General features: G+C 38.5%; 1 protein-coding gene across 1 annotated transcript in view; it reads right to left on the minus strand.

Moving 5' to 3' along the window:
• Positions 1-17,422, minus strand: part of ESRRG (estrogen related receptor gamma) — a 62,460-nt gene that overhangs the window by 40,436 nt on the left and 4,602 nt on the right. The gene's annotated exons all lie outside the window — the stretch shown is intronic.

The following is a 17,422-nucleotide window of genomic DNA, read 5'->3' on the forward strand; positions in this document are numbered from 1 at the left end:
GGTGGCTTCTGGTGAAGTAAGGCCTTCTCTTTAGTAATAAAGCTACCGTATTTCTTTATGTAGTCACAAGATTTGCAAAACTGAACACTAAACTCACAAGCCTTACGAGTACAATAGTTTTTGACAGGTTTCTCAGCACTGTAGGCTGAATAAGTCCTTGCTGGGGAGTGAGGGATAAGGGACTGTGCTATGAGTTCTAGAGTTATGTAGCAGCATCCCAGGACTTGACCCACTAGACTCTCCTTCTTCCCTTCTACCCTCCTGACTGTGACAATCAAAATGTCTCCAGCCAATGCCAAATGTTCCCTGTGAGACAAAATTAGCCCCTGGGTGGTAAACAATGCACCTGGGTGGTAGGGGCAATGCAAAACATCTTTTCTTTCCTAAAGGAATGACTAGACGTTGAGAACAATGATATCGAAAATAGCCTGAAGAAAGAGTCCTCTATTTGTTAAACTTGTCCCCGAGCAAAATTTCCATCTCTTAAGGCAATACCCGGCCAATTTCTGGGGTGTGTGACCCGGATAGGGAGCCAGACTTGGTTTCATGCTCTTTTGTTGCCACCTTGAAATTCTTAATAATTTTTAACAATGGGTTTGGCATTTTTGGTTTGTCCTGGACTCCACCAATTACGTAGCCAGTCTTGCAGTAACTGTCATATCAACAGTATTGGGATGCAACAATGAAACGTGTTTCGCCCAGCAAAAGATGTTAAGATCCCCTCGTGCTAAACAAAAAATCAGGTTGGAACTTCAAAAATAATGAACTAGTTTATACCAGGAATTTGGCTTTGCACTGGAGATAAAAATCGGGGTTTGGAATCCAATAGATCTGAATTCAAATCTCATCTCCTCTACCATACTGGCTTTGGGAGCTCAGGCAAGTTGCCTGACTTCCCTATGCTTTAATTTTCTCTGTTATAAAGTGACATCAGAGGCAAGCCTCAATTATGGGGTTGCTCTGAAGAGGAACTGAGATGATGCATGTAAAACAATTAGCACCGGGCTTGGTCCCTAGTAAGGGCTCAACGAATGTAGCCCCGTGACAATGACGATGTTGCCAAAATCCATCCCGGATTGAAATGAGAGAATAAAATTCAACCTCCAAAGTTTCATCATACAAGTTTTCGAAGGAGGATTTACGGAGTTCAAAGAGTCGATCCCTTAACGTTGAATCACACTTGCCCGATCTTTTCCAATCACTATTGACACAAAAGTGCCAAATCTAAATTTTAAAACTGCTATCGAGGGCTTTAAACCTGGCCCCGAATTTACACAGCCAGGTCCAAGTGTCCAGAGGAACACATCTGAATGGCGCTGCACGTGCTTGACTGCTGACATCACCCTGAGTCGATGGTGCAAGCGTGTGTGTTAATACATTTCATACATTAAAGATGTAAATTTTATTCTTCAAGCTGAAAGCCAGGTGATTAATTCTCATAGCATAGTGATCAATTGGTGCAGATGCTCCACCTGTATTAATGTTTGTTTTTGTACGCATTAGGAGCAGGAGCACCAATAACACAGGTGTCTGACACGGGGCTGCGCAACATTCCCTTTAGCCGGCAAACATTGAGATCGGCAGTTAGGTTGCACGTAGCACTGCCAATTTTTTCAATTAGACCCATTATTGATTTGATGAAAAAGCAAATTAAACATACCATGGTGGTATGTAAATCGGTTAGAGAGAGCATAAGGTTCTGGTACAAAGCTTCAAAGGCATGCGCTGTATGGCTTTCATCAGCTGTAACTCATAGGGGTGCCTGGCAATTGCTGCCATGTATGGGGTTCCTTGAGCTACATGGGCTGGCTGGCAAAACAATCCCCTGGAAAGACCAGGGCTGTATTGAAAAAATTGACAACAGTTTCGGAGAAAGGAAAAGAATGCTGGAAATTTACTAACTTTGAGAGGATATGGCGACGGGAAGAGGTGCAGAAGCAGCATAAAATTGTTTTCACAGAGTGAAGGTGCATTTTGCCTGCCCACGTGGATGGCACATAGAGGGCGTCCAACAGGCATACACATGAGACATTTAAGAAGTTGATTATGCTGGGGGCGCCTGGGTGGCTCAGTCGGTTGGGCGTCCGACTTCGGCTCAGGTCATGATCTCACAGTTCATGGGTTCGAGCCCCGCGTCGGGCTCTGTGCTGGCAGCTCGGGGCCTGGAGCCAGCTTTGGATTCTGTGTCTCCCTCTCTCTCTGCCCCTCCCCTGTTCACACTCTGTCTCTGTCTCAAGAATAAATAAACATTAAAAAAAATGTAAGAAGTTGATTATGCGGCTTCAAAAGCTGTTTTGACCACCACACCACCACCTCCAGTTACTGAATGTTTTCCCAGTCTAAGTTTGAAACCTCCTGGCCTGTTTTTAACCAGCATGTAAATCAACTTCTCTATTACGATTTCTTAAAATTTGAAAGAATGTTCTTCCTTTTTCAATGAATGATGTTCCTCAGTCCTGCTAACAAATGGGACAGAGGTACTGGAAATGGGCTTCATTACACTATTGGTTTCATTAGCAGAAGGAAGCTAACACTTAACTGGAACACCTTGATACCTCTCTATAAATTTATCTTCACTGGATTTCTACACAAAAAGCCTTCCAGAAGCCTTCTCTGATTCCTTAGAGTTCCTACCATGGGGTACCCCTAGTATGCTGTGTTACCACATCAATACACTTAGAACATCGTGTAATAATCGTTTCTTTGTTTTTAATCCCCCAGCCGACTGTGACCATATCTACACTGTGTACTTTGTACACCTCCTCCTACAGAGTGATTAGGGTAAAGGTACCCAGCACATTTAAAAATAAATAAGAAATGCAGTCAGAAATGTTAACTTTATCAACTTTAAACAACAGATTTTGTTCAATAGTATTCCGAAGAGTTTGCTTTTGTCACTGCAAATAAGGGAATCTAGTACGGCAAAGGGTTGGCTTTGCCAAATCTTAAGCTCTAAGCTTTAACTATAAAGAATATGATAAATCTGTCAAGACAAACTGGAATCAGTCAGTGATGACTGGGAGTGCCACCAAAATAAAGTAGCAGGTGCACCAAGGTCATAGAAATGTGTTCTTCACATCCTATTTAGCAACTTCCACTGGAGAAGAGAAGCAACTTTTGGAGAGCAGAGAGTGAAAGAATAAAAGTGATGCCGGTAACCGGGTGAGGCTAAGGTGAAAAACAAAAATCAAAGAGAGAAATGTTGCAAATTTTAAATATCATCTGATCAATGATTTAAAAGAGCTTCTTCTATTAGAACTCAGAAAAAAAAAAGAAGTAGACAAGAGAAATTATTGGAAAAGGGTGGAAAAGTATGAATATTGATGGTATTGAGATAAATAGAGCCAAGAGAGATTGGGGATGATCCTCCATTTGTGAGAAGTCAATTCCTGTGAGTGAATGAATGAATGAATGAATGGGTAGATGGATGGATGAATGAATAGGCAATCGTCACAGGTCATCAGAAGATATTGAGTTGCCAAGCATAATTTGGGAAAAGGCATTCAGATCAGATATGCCGCCCAAACAATTGATTTCTTACCCTTCGAATTACAACATTTTCGTACGTCAACATTTCATTATGGCACCAAAAATTTACACTCACTCTCTTCCTTGGCCATATCAGGGCACTGCATACATGCACAACTTTACAGAGAAGGGCTTAGGTGAAAAGAATACGTCGCCCAAACAGAGAAGCTCTAAAAATGTGAAACTCGGAAAAATGCAAAGTTTTTGTCCACTTCTTGCCCCAAGGGAAACTTTTCTGTCAAAATAGATGAAGACAGTATAGATCATCTGAAGAGTTCTGGCTGTTTTTGTTTTTCTTTCTTTTTACATTTGTGAGTTCATTTTCTTTTTAATGGAAAATATAGAAGATTGAAGCTGGCACTGACAGCAGTTTCTGATGGGAGAGAGCATATGTTTCCTGTCATGTTGGCATCTGACTGCAACAGCCGCGCGGAAGTCAGTTCAAGTCCTTACATCAAAGTTTGCTTGCCATTGTAGGGACGTTGTTAGAAGTTGAAAAAAAGCAATGTCCATTTGAAGCTCGTCTGTGAACTTTGCATGAACTGCTAGGAATAATGTAGTGTGATGACAAGCCAGTTATACCTTCCACTAAATTTGCTGTCTGGAATGAACTGAAATAGTGTTTGGTTTGTGTAATTACGTCCATCTATCTTTATATTCCAGCGGCATATCGCAAATTGAAAATACTAAAAATTGACTGTTGGTTCTGATATTTAATGATTGCCAAAGACAAGACGATGATTTATTGGTTACTTACCGATGTGACACATTTGCATCTTATTAGACGGAGATTACTATTCCTTAAAATGCGGACGAGGCCTGATCATGTCTGATGGATTGATTTGATTTGCAAATGTAATCAAACTAATAAGAGGGAAAAAATGAGCAATAATGCCTTGTTTTTCAACTGGCAATCACTCCCCTGCCAACAAGGCTGATATCCCTGACTAAGCAGCCTTTACACAGTCTTCCTGTCGCCTCAAATAAACAAAGGGATGCTAAGAGCTTGATAAGAGGATAACACGCCAAGTATGGATGCAACATGGAGCCCACACCTCTGAACTGTGCTGCTGCAGACGAGAACAAAAGTTAACCGCGGGAGATGCGACACGAGCTTCCTAATCTCGAGAAAAGCTACGGCTGAAATCAGCTCTATATTCCCATATTGTGGCCAGAGAGATGAAGAACCTTTCCTTACAGTAAAAACACTGCCAACCTTCTTAATGCAGTAAGCAGGCCTCTCTTCATAAAGAGACTCCATTTCTGAGGTAGTTTAATCATTTCAAATCCCAACGGGTTCAGAACAACCACATATATATAGTTTGAAAACAGCATAAAAATCCTTTCGGGCAGCTGCTGGCACTCGGTCTAGTTCACAGAACACCACTGATATACAGAACCCGGGGATAAAGCTCTATGGAAGGGTCAACACTGAAATACTGGGCCAGGAGGCACGGCTGACATCTGGCTTAGATCACTCTCAAAACATTTCTTCAAGACTCTTGAGGATGTTTGACAGAAAAATGAAAACCGTGATCCTGAGTGAGTTGCAAAGCAACACTCTTGAGATAAAAATTCAAAATATATTTTGATAAGAGATCAACTGTGCCTTTTAGCCATATAATAATGACAAAGAAAGTCTCCCAAGAGCATCAATTATAGTATCAGGCCTATCAGGTACTAACTAGACCTTCAATATATATTTTTGTTCAGTGCAGGAATGGATAGGTATTAGCTTTCACACATGGCATTTTTGGTGGGGAGCTGAATATTACAAAGAGTTTAGGTACATGTTGAACTGAATTTACAGAGCTGATTACTGTATTCAGATTATCTCAAATATTATCATAGTTGATGTTCTAAAGATAACATATCACCCATTCTCAGCCCATATAAAATTGATTCAACCGTACAATTCTAGTATGGTCAGGTTCAAATTAAATAATAAATAATTCTATTCCAAATATAGAACATTGCCTTGGAAGCTTGAGTTAAAGTTCCATGGCCATTACAGAGATGTTAAAACCTAAAACCCTCACAGAATGTAACAGGTCAGATAACTAACCAGGTTAATTAACATTCGTGGATTATTCACAAGCTGATTTTAACCAAACGTTATATACTGATCTGCCAGAGACATTGTTTTCAAAGATAGCATCAGCGTTTACATATAAGTATATTCAGAGAGGCTTTATGAATAAGGCACCCCTCATGTATTCATGTTACTTTGTTTTATGCCATTTAGACACTTCGTTCTGAATTGACAGCCTCCTCTTAGCAACCTATAGACACTCTGGCCTGTTGGCCATGTTTTCCCACCTGAAGCTTCAATCGGGTATATTTCTCTGTCCTTTCCCCCTGTATGACACAGAAGTGTTCTGAGCCATATCTAGAGATTAATAATCCTTCAGAAAGGGGCTTTATCTCATATATCCAGCCAGATGTGCTACCCAGGCTATACCACAGAATAACCAAAACTAAAAACAGGTTTATTGCTTGTAATTTGCAGTATACCCTTTTAAAAAACATACCACAATAACTCTTGTATAACGTTTTCACTTCTCGTCTATCTTCAAGAAATACATGTCCTAAAAGTACATGCATGTTTTCATATAATGTAACATAATATGGTATAATGTAGAATGGATATAAAGTGAAGATGATAAGTTGCTAATGTTTAATACTATGCATAGGATGCATACTTTTTTCTGAAAAACTGGTAGTGACAATGACAAATGTCAACAATGCCCAAATGGGAACGAAGACTGAGTTTTAATTTCAACTCTGTCTCTGACTCGCTTGTTACTCCGGGTAACTCATTCAGTTTTCCTCGTCCTAAGTGTCTTTATCCATAAGTGAATTTGCAAGTAAAGCCATTTAATATTTATTGAACGCTTTCAATGAAAAGCCAAAGACTGGATCGAGCACTTTATACACATTAACCCACAGAATTGTCCAAACAACCCATAAAGTAAACATTATTATCCCATGTTATATATAAACGCACTGAGTTCATGGTATGTAGCGATATCAGAATCTGAATCAAGGTCTCTAACTCCAAAGATGCTACAATGCCCACTACAGTGTGGAACCTCCACTTAAAAAGCCAAGTGCTAAAAAATGCTCTCCAAGGTCCATTCTGGTTCTGTCATCCCATAACTAATTTTTTGCGAACAAGGTCTCTCTTCGATATTATTTCACGTATTAAAAAACCAAACCAAACCAAAACAACAGTGTCACGAAGTTTTCTTCGGGCACGTTTCTGAATAAGCAAGCACATTTTTAAAACTTTGGGGAAAATCTACCATAAAACACTTTACTTCATAACAACAGCAACTCACAGAAATAAATCTGAAACGCTATCAACAGTTACTCCATGTTCTCCCACAAGAGGTTTATCTGAGTTACGCTCACAGGCGAAACAACCTTCGGGAGTATATTCCTCTCTCAGGCATACACATCTGTGTTGAAGATCCCCTGCCACTGGGCTCCACCACGACACAGCAAATCACAAGAATAAGTACAGCTGGACCTTCTTTTTTTTTCTCCTAAAGTGCTGACCGCATCGGGAGGGGTCCGTCTCTCTGTGATCTCCCAGCTGCTCCTTTCCCCCCTCTCCCTCCTCAGCTGAGGCCACCGTGTGCTCACTGGCTGAGGGGCCCGGCACTCCAGGTAATTAATCCTTGCCTAATGTAGGTTAAGCAGGTGTGCAGCCTCCTTCACACGGAGAGGAGGGAGCCGCTCTTCAGAGACACCCCTGGAGTGATCGTGTTTATTAATTGGGCTCCGATGACTCTAAAACCAGATAGGCTAAGCTGCTGAGCCGGACGTCCAGTGACCCACTTGCTTAATCTGAATCGAGTTGAAGAAATTGGCCCTTTCCCCTTTTTGATTTTATATTAACAATTGGCAGTAATGGCTCAATGCCCATTTTGGCGATGAAAGTAGAATTTTCTTACTGGAAGCAAAATTATGTGATTAATGGAGACCGGTAAAAGTTTGGGATTCCTTAAGTTGAAGGGACTGCTCAGAATCACCGAGGGGTGGTATTTACCCATTATATTTTCCTCTTTAAATCACAATGTATTAGCACTTTTTAACTCATAGAACAACAATATTGAAGTGCCCAATAAGAGATCCAAGTATAAATCGTAAGCTGAACGTTCCTTTCATGCGGAGTTTGTATATTTTGTACTTGATTCCTGACTTTTGCTAGAGGGAAAAAAGAAACTTGGCAAAAATAGTAAAGAAAAAAAAAAGGTTTTGATGGCTTTAGAGAAAAAAAAAAACAGTTTCTTTTCTGGGAAAAAAAGAAAAATTTTCTTTAAAAAAATTTTTTTTAAGTTTATTTTGAGAGAGTGAGTACAAGTGGGGGAGGGCCAGAGAGAGAACCCCAAAAATAAACATTTTCTTAAGAAAAATATCAAGGCTGGGGCTCTGGGGTTGCTCAGTCAGTTGAGCGTCTGTCTTACTCTTGATTTTGGCTCAGATTATGACCTCATGGTGAAGACTGAGCCCTGGGTCAAGTCCCACAGAGCCACATACTCAGCACAGAGACTGCTTAAGATTCTCTCCCTCCCCTTCCTTCTGCCCCTCCCCCCCCCACACTCATATGCACGTGAGTGGCTGTCTCACTCTCTCTCTCAAAATAAATAAACAAAATTTAAAAAGAAAAATATCAAGGTTTTTATAAACAAATGGATGTGTTATGTCTGTTTATCATATAGCATAAACTTCTAAGAAGTTTTTGTCAATTAAAGTGATTCTGGCAAGTTAAATAGGTTCTTTTAATTGGATTCTTCTACTTAAACAGTCATTTATGATGGTTGAAAGTGGCCCGAATTGGGGAGGAAGTGGCTTGATTTTAGGGAAAACATATGCATATAGACAGAGGAGGTATAGTGTGATGATAACTGATGTGTAAAATGCCAAAATGGGTCACTGTGGATTTATTTAAAATAAATCACATTTATTTAGTCACAGGAAAGAGAATAATAAATGTATAGAGTTAAAGGGAGAGTGCATTGACTACGGGGACCCTGGCTTTGGTTAATAAGGAAAAATCATACTGAACAGGAAAGAGGGAAAGGAACCAAATTCCAACTGTAAAATTCACCTTCCCCTTCTCCTTTCTCTACTCTGATAATCCCTCAACAGAAGCGATGCAACAGTCTATTAGGTCTTGATATCAAAAAATATTCCCTGATACTTTCACATCTTTAATTCCTCCCCAAGTGCCCCTAGTGAGTTCAGCTTTCCTTCCTTTGCTTCATCCACAGACCAGTACTATTTCTTTTTACACATCAAAACCACACTTTGTATCTTGAACCTGATGGTTACTTACTCACTGAACCTTGGTCTAACAAGGAAGTAGGCTGGCTTAGTTACACAAAAGAACACAGCCAAGGCTGACATTCTTGGAGAAAAGGCATACAGAAGAGCAAAGCTGCATGGCTTTTCTACACTGAGATTGTGATCCAAAATTATTTCAAATTCTCCTTACGGTGATGAAGTATTTCCATTCGTTATCACACACACACACACACACACACACACACACACACACACACACACACATAGCTGTAAAGCACTAACACCTACAAGTTATTCTATTTTGTATAGGATAATTTTTGAATATTTCTTTTTCCAAAGTAATTAGGTTACTTCCTAGCCTGCATAAACTAATTTTGATATATACAATCCTGGATTACAAAGCTATTTTTCTCTACAAAATATAATGTCTTGTACTAGAAATTCTGAATTCAGCTGAGTAATACATACACCCTCTTGCAAAAAGAAAACTCAGCAGTTAAATTTTTTGAAGACATCACTTCTCTCCGTGTTTAAAAAGTGCTTTTAAATTACTCTGTATTCTATAGAAAACTGTTTCTCTGATGCTTGAAGTCTCCAGCTGCCACACAATTTATATCTCTTTCTTCTGCTCTTTGTTTTTCAGCCATTTTCCCTGAATGTCAAAGTCAATTTAGTGCATTTCACTTTGCTGAATAAATCAGAGGCGAAATCCTTGCTAAAAGTGAAAATTTGATTTGCTAAAAGGAGCTTAGGGCAACTATTAATCAATATATCCAGAGTGTCAAAGCCAAGGCCAGGATAGACATGCATTCATTTGGAGATTGGCTGAGGCAGATAAAGGGGGGCGCAGGGGAAAAAGTGCAACCAGCCCCAGAAGGGAGGTGGGGTTAGGGTTGGAGGGAGGGTCAAAAAGGAACAGAGAGAAACAGAACATGCCAGTGTCATGTTCTGCTCTTCTCCCTCAAATTCTTCATTTAGAGATAGAAAAAGATATTTTGATTCAGGATTTAAGCATATAGGAATTAGACTAATTATAGCTGCTTTCATATAACAATTTCCTCCCAAGATACAAAAGTCTTTCTCTCTTTAACTCATCAAGTAGCCTTGAGAAGAAGAGACAAGTCAGAAGTAACAGCTCCACTGACAAACTGAATTCCAGAACAAAAAGAGTTGGGCCAGGTTTATAGGAGGTCAATAGTTTGATAAACCTCGGGTATTTCAGGTTTCTGAAAGATCATGATAGATAGTAATCCAAATGACTGGACTCATCCTGTCACCTCATCATTCAAAGACTTTAACAATTACCAAGAACTTGCCTGAAAATGATATCATATTTTAGGACATAGTACATATAGACATCTTTAACATTCAGAAATTTAACACTATTGTTTTCAAAAGTATACCAAGTAATCTTTCCCTATGTAAGCTGGCTCAATTAAAATTTTTAATCACTTCTATTGTCTTAGTATAAAATGTTATTTCCTTAGCATGGCTATCAAGATTCTTCATAATGGGGTCCTTGCTTTTGTGTCTAGCCTCATGCGGCTCCTTCCATGCTTCCATGCGACTCTGTGTAAGAGCACCATCACAGCCCACATCGTGGAGTTCTAGTTGTCGATTCATCTTTCTAATCACCCACTACCCTGGGAGGGTCGTAAAAGCAGAACTTGTGCTTTATTCATACTCATGTGTGTATCTTTTGTGCACACTGCCTGACACAGAGCTCACTAAATACTTTACAGAAGGAAGGAAGGAAGAGAGGGAGGGAGGGGGAAGGGAGGGAGAAAGAGGGAAGAAAGGAAAGATGGAAGGAAGGAAGGAAAGAAGGAAGGAAGGAGGGAGAGAGGGAGGAAGGGAGAAAGGGATTCAAGGTTAAGCGGTGGAACTAACATTTTGATATTTGGTGTGGTTGAAAGTCTCTTGACTCACCTTTGCTCCAGTTTACCTGTAACTCTCAATCAAATTCAATGGCCAGTGAATCCAAACAGGAGTAAGGGAGGGGGAGCATCCGATTTTAGCAACCAATCATTGAAGGAATTCTTCAACTATTCAGGTGAGTAGTTAAACAGCAATTGCCTTGTTTCATCAAAATTTGTGATCGGGCATATCTAGGGTACACTATTAGTCAAATGCCTTGATTTTCACTGAGTGAAGGTGTGTCACACATTTCCTTTTTAAATTCATCCTCCTTTCCTTTAATCTTGTATTTTGTAAATGCATAGACAGAATTTAAAGATAGGGCAAATATGTTACATTCACCTAAATTTGTTATGACAGGTAGATAGGTAACCTGGAACAAATATGATAGTACATTGGTGTGGGGGAAGGGGGGTTGATAAGGATGGGGAAGAAAGACATAATGAAGCTATTGGTAAAAAGTCATGTATGTTGAATATTCTATGAGTACAAGTCCCATTAACAGTGTGAGTCAAACTTCTGACTCTCAAGTTTGTTCATATATAAAGTGGGGATCATAAGAATAAAGCCTACCCAGAGAATAACAGAATTGCTACGAGTAACAACTTAATGTTTGTGAAAGCACTTTGTAAACATTAAATCACTATTTAGATGTCAATTGTTTTTGTATTCAAAGCTTAATCTCAGTAAAAGGAAATAATCACATATATATGTACACACACATGCATATATATTTATGTAGACAGAGATACATGATTCAGGGTAGAGATCATGTCATGTTAATCTTTTATATTTCCCATAGTACCTACCATAGTGTTAGGTACATAGCAGCAACTCAAATACTTAAATTGTACTCAATGAGTACTATGAAATTATGATTCCTCTTTGATTAGAGGTATACAACAGCATGGCTATTATAGATGGCAAACATAATTTAGGGACACCTAGTAATGGAGCGTAAGTAATGCTGGAATAGAGATCACGTGAGCACAGGTAATTCAACATGGTTACAGAACAGGCATTAGGTCACAAACAGTGGCACTGAGTGGTGGCAATAAGTCTCTATAAGCAACGGTAACCATGTTTGGGTTGTCTAGGAAAACTTGTGACTTCTTGATTGGTCTCTCTATTTTTTTTCTTCTTCTTTTTTTTACTTCTAGCAAGGGTAGCTGCAGAAAATGAAAGACCTTAGGTGACCTTTCAGATTATTTTTTTCATAACATAGTTTTCAACTTACTGGTTCCTATTTCCTTATCATAGTTGTGATCTCAGGAACTGATAAACATTCAGTTATTTTAGGTTTGGCCAAGAAGGATGAACTAGATTATTTAGATGCTAATGATCCTGCCCACCTAAGATAGAATGATGACAGTATCCACACAAAGATCCCTTTGGTCAAAAAGTTTCCATCCAACCTTTGCATTACCACTGAGGTTTACTGTGAGTATTTTTGGAAATGGATTTTATTAAACTGACTTTTTAGATCACTTGGTTTTAATTGCAATAAAATGACAATCTATGTGCAGCATCTCAGAAACTAGAATGAACACTGAATATTTTACATTTAGATCATGCTTTGTAATTTGCAAATTAATTATACATATGTGTTTAATTTGCATGTGTATTCTTTCCCTCATTTGATTTTCACAATATAACTAATGGCTAGAGCAATTAAGTAACTTACAAAAAATTACTCAACTACAGCTTAGGCTGTCTGATTTTACTTTTAGGTTCATTGCACCCGAAAAAAACACAACTATAGGTACACAGGTATACAAATGTCAGGTACATGAAATGTTACTTCCAAATGTTTGGTAATACTTAATAGCATTATTAAGCCAAGGCTTCGAGTCTTAAATTTACATTTTCTACACTTAAATAAAAGACTCGATTACTTCATAGTTCTGAAATCATCAAGTTACATATGCAAAAGAAAATTAATCCTGAGGAAAGAGGCTGTAATCACTTCAATTCATTCACAGCAAAGTAGAAATTACAACTACACGTCAATTTGGTTATGGGATGGGGTAGAGAGTGGAGCCTCAGGGTCAATGAACAGTTTTGGGCTATGCATATTTTCAATCAACTAATCAATAAAAATATTTATCAAATGTCAGTGATACAGATACAGAACAGAATATTAGGTGCTACTTATATATGATATAACTCTCAGTCAACCATGCCCTTGACCTGCACATCAAACCATAATCACACACACATATACACACGTGGAAACATACTTCATGTTACAAATGGAAGCATAATCTTATGGTAATTATTTCCACCACACTTTTTTTTTTTTTTTTGGTGCTTTTTGCCCATATCATTATCACTTAATGGTGCTACCAGTTTTAGGTAAGTAATGGGCATTTGAAAAGCCTCCACAACTTTGAGGGTGCCTGGGTGGCTCAGTCAGTTGAGCATCCAACTCTGGATTTGAGTTTAGGTCATGACATCAGGGTTCCTGAGATGGAGCCAAGTCCTGTGTTGGGCTCCATACTGACAGTGTGGAGCCTGCTTGAGATTCTTTCTGTCCTCTCTCCACTACTCCCTCCCTCCCTCTCTCTCTCTCAAAATTAATAAATGAATAACTTTAAAAAAATATTTTAAAAATTAAAAAAATTAAAACCTCCACAACTTTGGTTGGCAGATGACATAATCTTAAAAAACTGGTCTCTATAGAAAATGCATTAGAACAACAGATAGATTTTTAAACAGTATCATTAGCAATAAATGTTCAAAATATTCTTGGGTATTTGCCCACAAAATTTACATCCTAATGTAGAAATAGCTTATACATCTTCTTTAGAGATTTGTCATTTCTAGAAAAATCTCAATACTTCTGTTGAGAAAAATATACAAATCCCAACTCAATGAGCAATTTTTGATATATTCTTCTAACGGATTGTTTTACAAAAAATATTTCAGTGTAAATGAAAAACACTGGTTTCTAATCTTTAGATTTCTGTTTCTTACACGAATAAACTACCCATAAAGACTGTTTTATCACATTACCTTCCTAGTGTGGTTTTCCTTTAGAGCTTAGTATTTCCTGCCTTCACTGAGCATGAATAAAAATTAGAGTTTTTTGTTTGTTTGTTTGATGTCATTACAATAAATACCATTTTATAAATGTGACTAAGAGGCCCCGAACTTATGCCGAGTCCTCTTGTTCAGTAGGACAGCTGTTTAATTTGTCATGTTAAAAATAAAGAAGCCTACCTGAAAACTTACCATATATGATAAAAGAAAAAAACGTTCTAAAATATATTCATTCACTTAATTGTTAAAATACCCTTCCATTCTTTTAAAGTGAACAGTCGGATGAGACCCATAATATATTTAAGCCACTTATATAGGTCAGCTAATATGGGTTATGCTTTTTTAAGCACCATCTGACTAAGCACATTCTGCATTTTGCTAACAAAGTAACGGTACATAATAATATTTTAATCAACCACAAAGAACAATAATAGATCTGACTGCTGGGCTGATAATCGTCTTATCACACCCTGTGAAACCTAGCTCTAATATTTGACGGAGCCTCCATTACTTGGCAGCCCATTCTAAAAAAAGGCCAACAATGGGGAGAGAATGAAGTGGAGTGTGCAGTAAGTCCGTATCTACATAAAAGAGATTAGAGGCGACAGCGTTCCATTTTACAGCTCAATCATATTGTGTTAGCATGCGCTTATCCGAGCGCGGACGAAATTGAAAGAGAAATAAAAAAGAGTCAGGCAGATAGGAACCAGAAAAGCGAGGCATGAGCAATTTCCAAGGATATAAAAGGATGCTAATGGCGGGGCCCTGTCATTCTTAAAAAGGGCTATTAGGGCACCATCATCTGTTCTTGTGCCCTTATGCTCCTCCAGCTAAAGTCAAGCATTTTCTAAAGCCCTTGTGATCTTTTTTCTTCTACAGATAAAGTATGGTCATGTTTTGTAAGAACACACTTTTCCATTTATATGATTTATTAAAGTAAGTCAACTAATTCGATTTACTGATAAAAAAAAACACTCCATATGTATTTTCTTCAATATTTTCTTTTGTTGAATTCTTCATTTTTTTATGTAGCAAAAGCAAGGATACAAGAGTGCATTCCCAGCAGTGTAGAAAGGCTACTGATCTTATCTTAGATGCTAAACTTAATTTTTGAACTGTGTGTGTGTGTGTGTGTGTGTGTGTGTGTGTGTGTGTGATTATACAAACTGAGAGCAGCATAAAGAGAGCAGAGGCTTAAATTTTGGTATTAAAAAATATTTCATTTTAATTTTAACATAACTTTAAAATGCTTAAGACAAAGACAGGTGGAATTTCTGTTCTGATTTGGCTTTAATTCAGGCTCTGACCCCAGTTATGAGGACTGGGTCATGTTATCAGGAACATGATTTTACTTCTATCATGGCACAAATGTGACCTTAAATCTTTATATTCTCTTTGTCTCCCTCCCTCCCCACCAGTCCCCCATCCCAGACTCCACACTGCTGCTCTGCCCAACCTCCCTGAACTCGGGGTACACCAGCACTCTAAGATCAGAGCATCCTCTTCCTCTACCTCAAAGCACTGCATGGCACACTCATTATTTAACAATTTAAAAGAATTTCAGTTAATTCTTGTTCAGCTAATCCTTTTCTGAAAAGCCAACCCACTCCTTGAAATCATTTAAAACACCCTGAGGGTATCGGGAACACCAGAGCTGTGGAACACCAGAGCTGTGAATCATCACTTCACAGTGACCTCCTCTGGCATTTGCTATGGAGAGAGAATAACGTCAGTCCCCACCGATTCTAAGCCTCAGCTTAAGACTGAACACATAATCGTATAGTAATTGTTTCCACCACTGGAAATGCTGTTACTCATAGTTATTTAAAGTTACTGTCTTCACAAAAGTCACTAGAGCCCCTTTACTGTGACAAGTTCCTTTGTAAGCTGACATTTCTACTTAGATGCACAACTGGACCCACAAATTTATCACTGACTTTCCCTTACCAGAGAGCACTGTAAGGAGTTGTTGCCTTTTATTGGTCTTTATTATGGGATGTCTGAACAATATTAAAGGATTGGTTTAACATGTATCTCAATTCAGGGAGAACTTGGGCAGAGTTCTCTGAAATAATGGGTGGTTTGGAGTCATAGTTACATGGTCTTTCATGTCGTTATCAATAACATTAACATTATTATCATTAGTATTCTGAAATGGTTCTGTGAAATGCAGTCAACTAGGTCTCCTGACTCTACTCCAGGAAGCAATGCTGAATATATGCTTTGATGGCACCGGATACGTTTGTGATTCCGTGTGTTTTTACCTCTTTATGCTTCAACTGTCCCTAGCTATGAATCACAGATAATACTACTCGATTCCCAGGTGAGAATAACAGTTCTCAGTTGGGAAGCTGGGGCACAGTTTTGCTGGCCAGCGGACATATGTCCGTACCTGAGGACATTTTTGTTTGTCACAACTCAAGGGGACTAGTGGTAGAAGCCAAGGAAGCTTGTAAGCACCCTCCCATGAGCAGGAAAGTCCCCCACAACAAAGGATAATTGGTTCCAAGTGTCAGTAGTGTCAAGGCTGAGAAGCCCTGGGTTAGAATAATGATATTTTAAATATGTGCGTATAGGTAGGTGTGCCTGGCTGGCTCAGTCAGTAGAGAGTGCAACTCTTGATCTCAGGGTTGTGGGTTCGAGCCCCACACGGAGTGTAGAGATTACTTAAAAATAAGATCTTTTTTAAAAAATTTAAAAATAAAATAAATAGCTGAGTATATGTGTGTGTGTGTGTCTCTGTTTATATAAAATAATAAAATATGTAAATACAAATGATATATATTGATTATCTTCAAAAGGGTCTGTGGATACTTCAACAGATGTTAGCTTTTGTTTCTTTTTGCTTTAAAACACTTCAACACACTTTGCATCCAGGTAAGTCAGAAAAGTCTTCATACATTGTTTAAGTGAATTCTGACATTTCCTAATGCTACAATTCCCAAATGTCTCAACATCTTTCAGCATATCCTTTATTCGTTTTTCTAGAAGTCACACGAGTGTGATTACAATCGAAGTGCAATATCAACTCTCCAGATGACCAAATGCTCCTCCTTTCACGTGCAGTAACCCTCGTATAGGTATCTTCCAAAGAACACACTCAAGCTCACCTATTTAACTAGTTTTGACTTAATTTGGGGTGCTTTATTAGCAAACAGTGTAAGACAAAGTAGCTAGTATAATACAGAGTGATGTTTAAATTAGTTTACAATTTGCTTGGCCTCATCTAGAACTGCACCGAACAAAGCCATTCAGAAATGTCAGCTGTGTTCCTAACCACTGTAACAAATTGTCGCCTGAACGCTGCACACCTAATGACTTCAAATTAGCTTCACTGCGATATCGCCTGACAGTTCGTTACGACTGTTAGCAACATAGCTGGCGTATCATGACCAAGAAATTGGTTTCAGTGTGGGCTGGGAAAGGGACTTCCATCAATTTGATTAAAGAAATTACTGTAGCATTCAAAGCATAAAGACAAACTAGTTTAAGGAGACAGAAATAAGTTAACTGTGCCAGGAAAACAGTGCGCATCATTCAAAAACTTGTTTCTTAACTACCTGAAGATCAAAGTTCAAACAAACAAATAACAAATAATTCAAGCAGACTACTAGAATTCTCA

This window comes from Panthera tigris, chromosome F3, assembly GCF_018350195.1.
Source record: "Panthera tigris isolate Pti1 chromosome F3, P.tigris_Pti1_mat1.1, whole genome shotgun sequence".
Classification (NCBI taxonomy): Eukaryota; Metazoa; Chordata; class Mammalia; order Carnivora; family Felidae; genus Panthera; species Panthera tigris.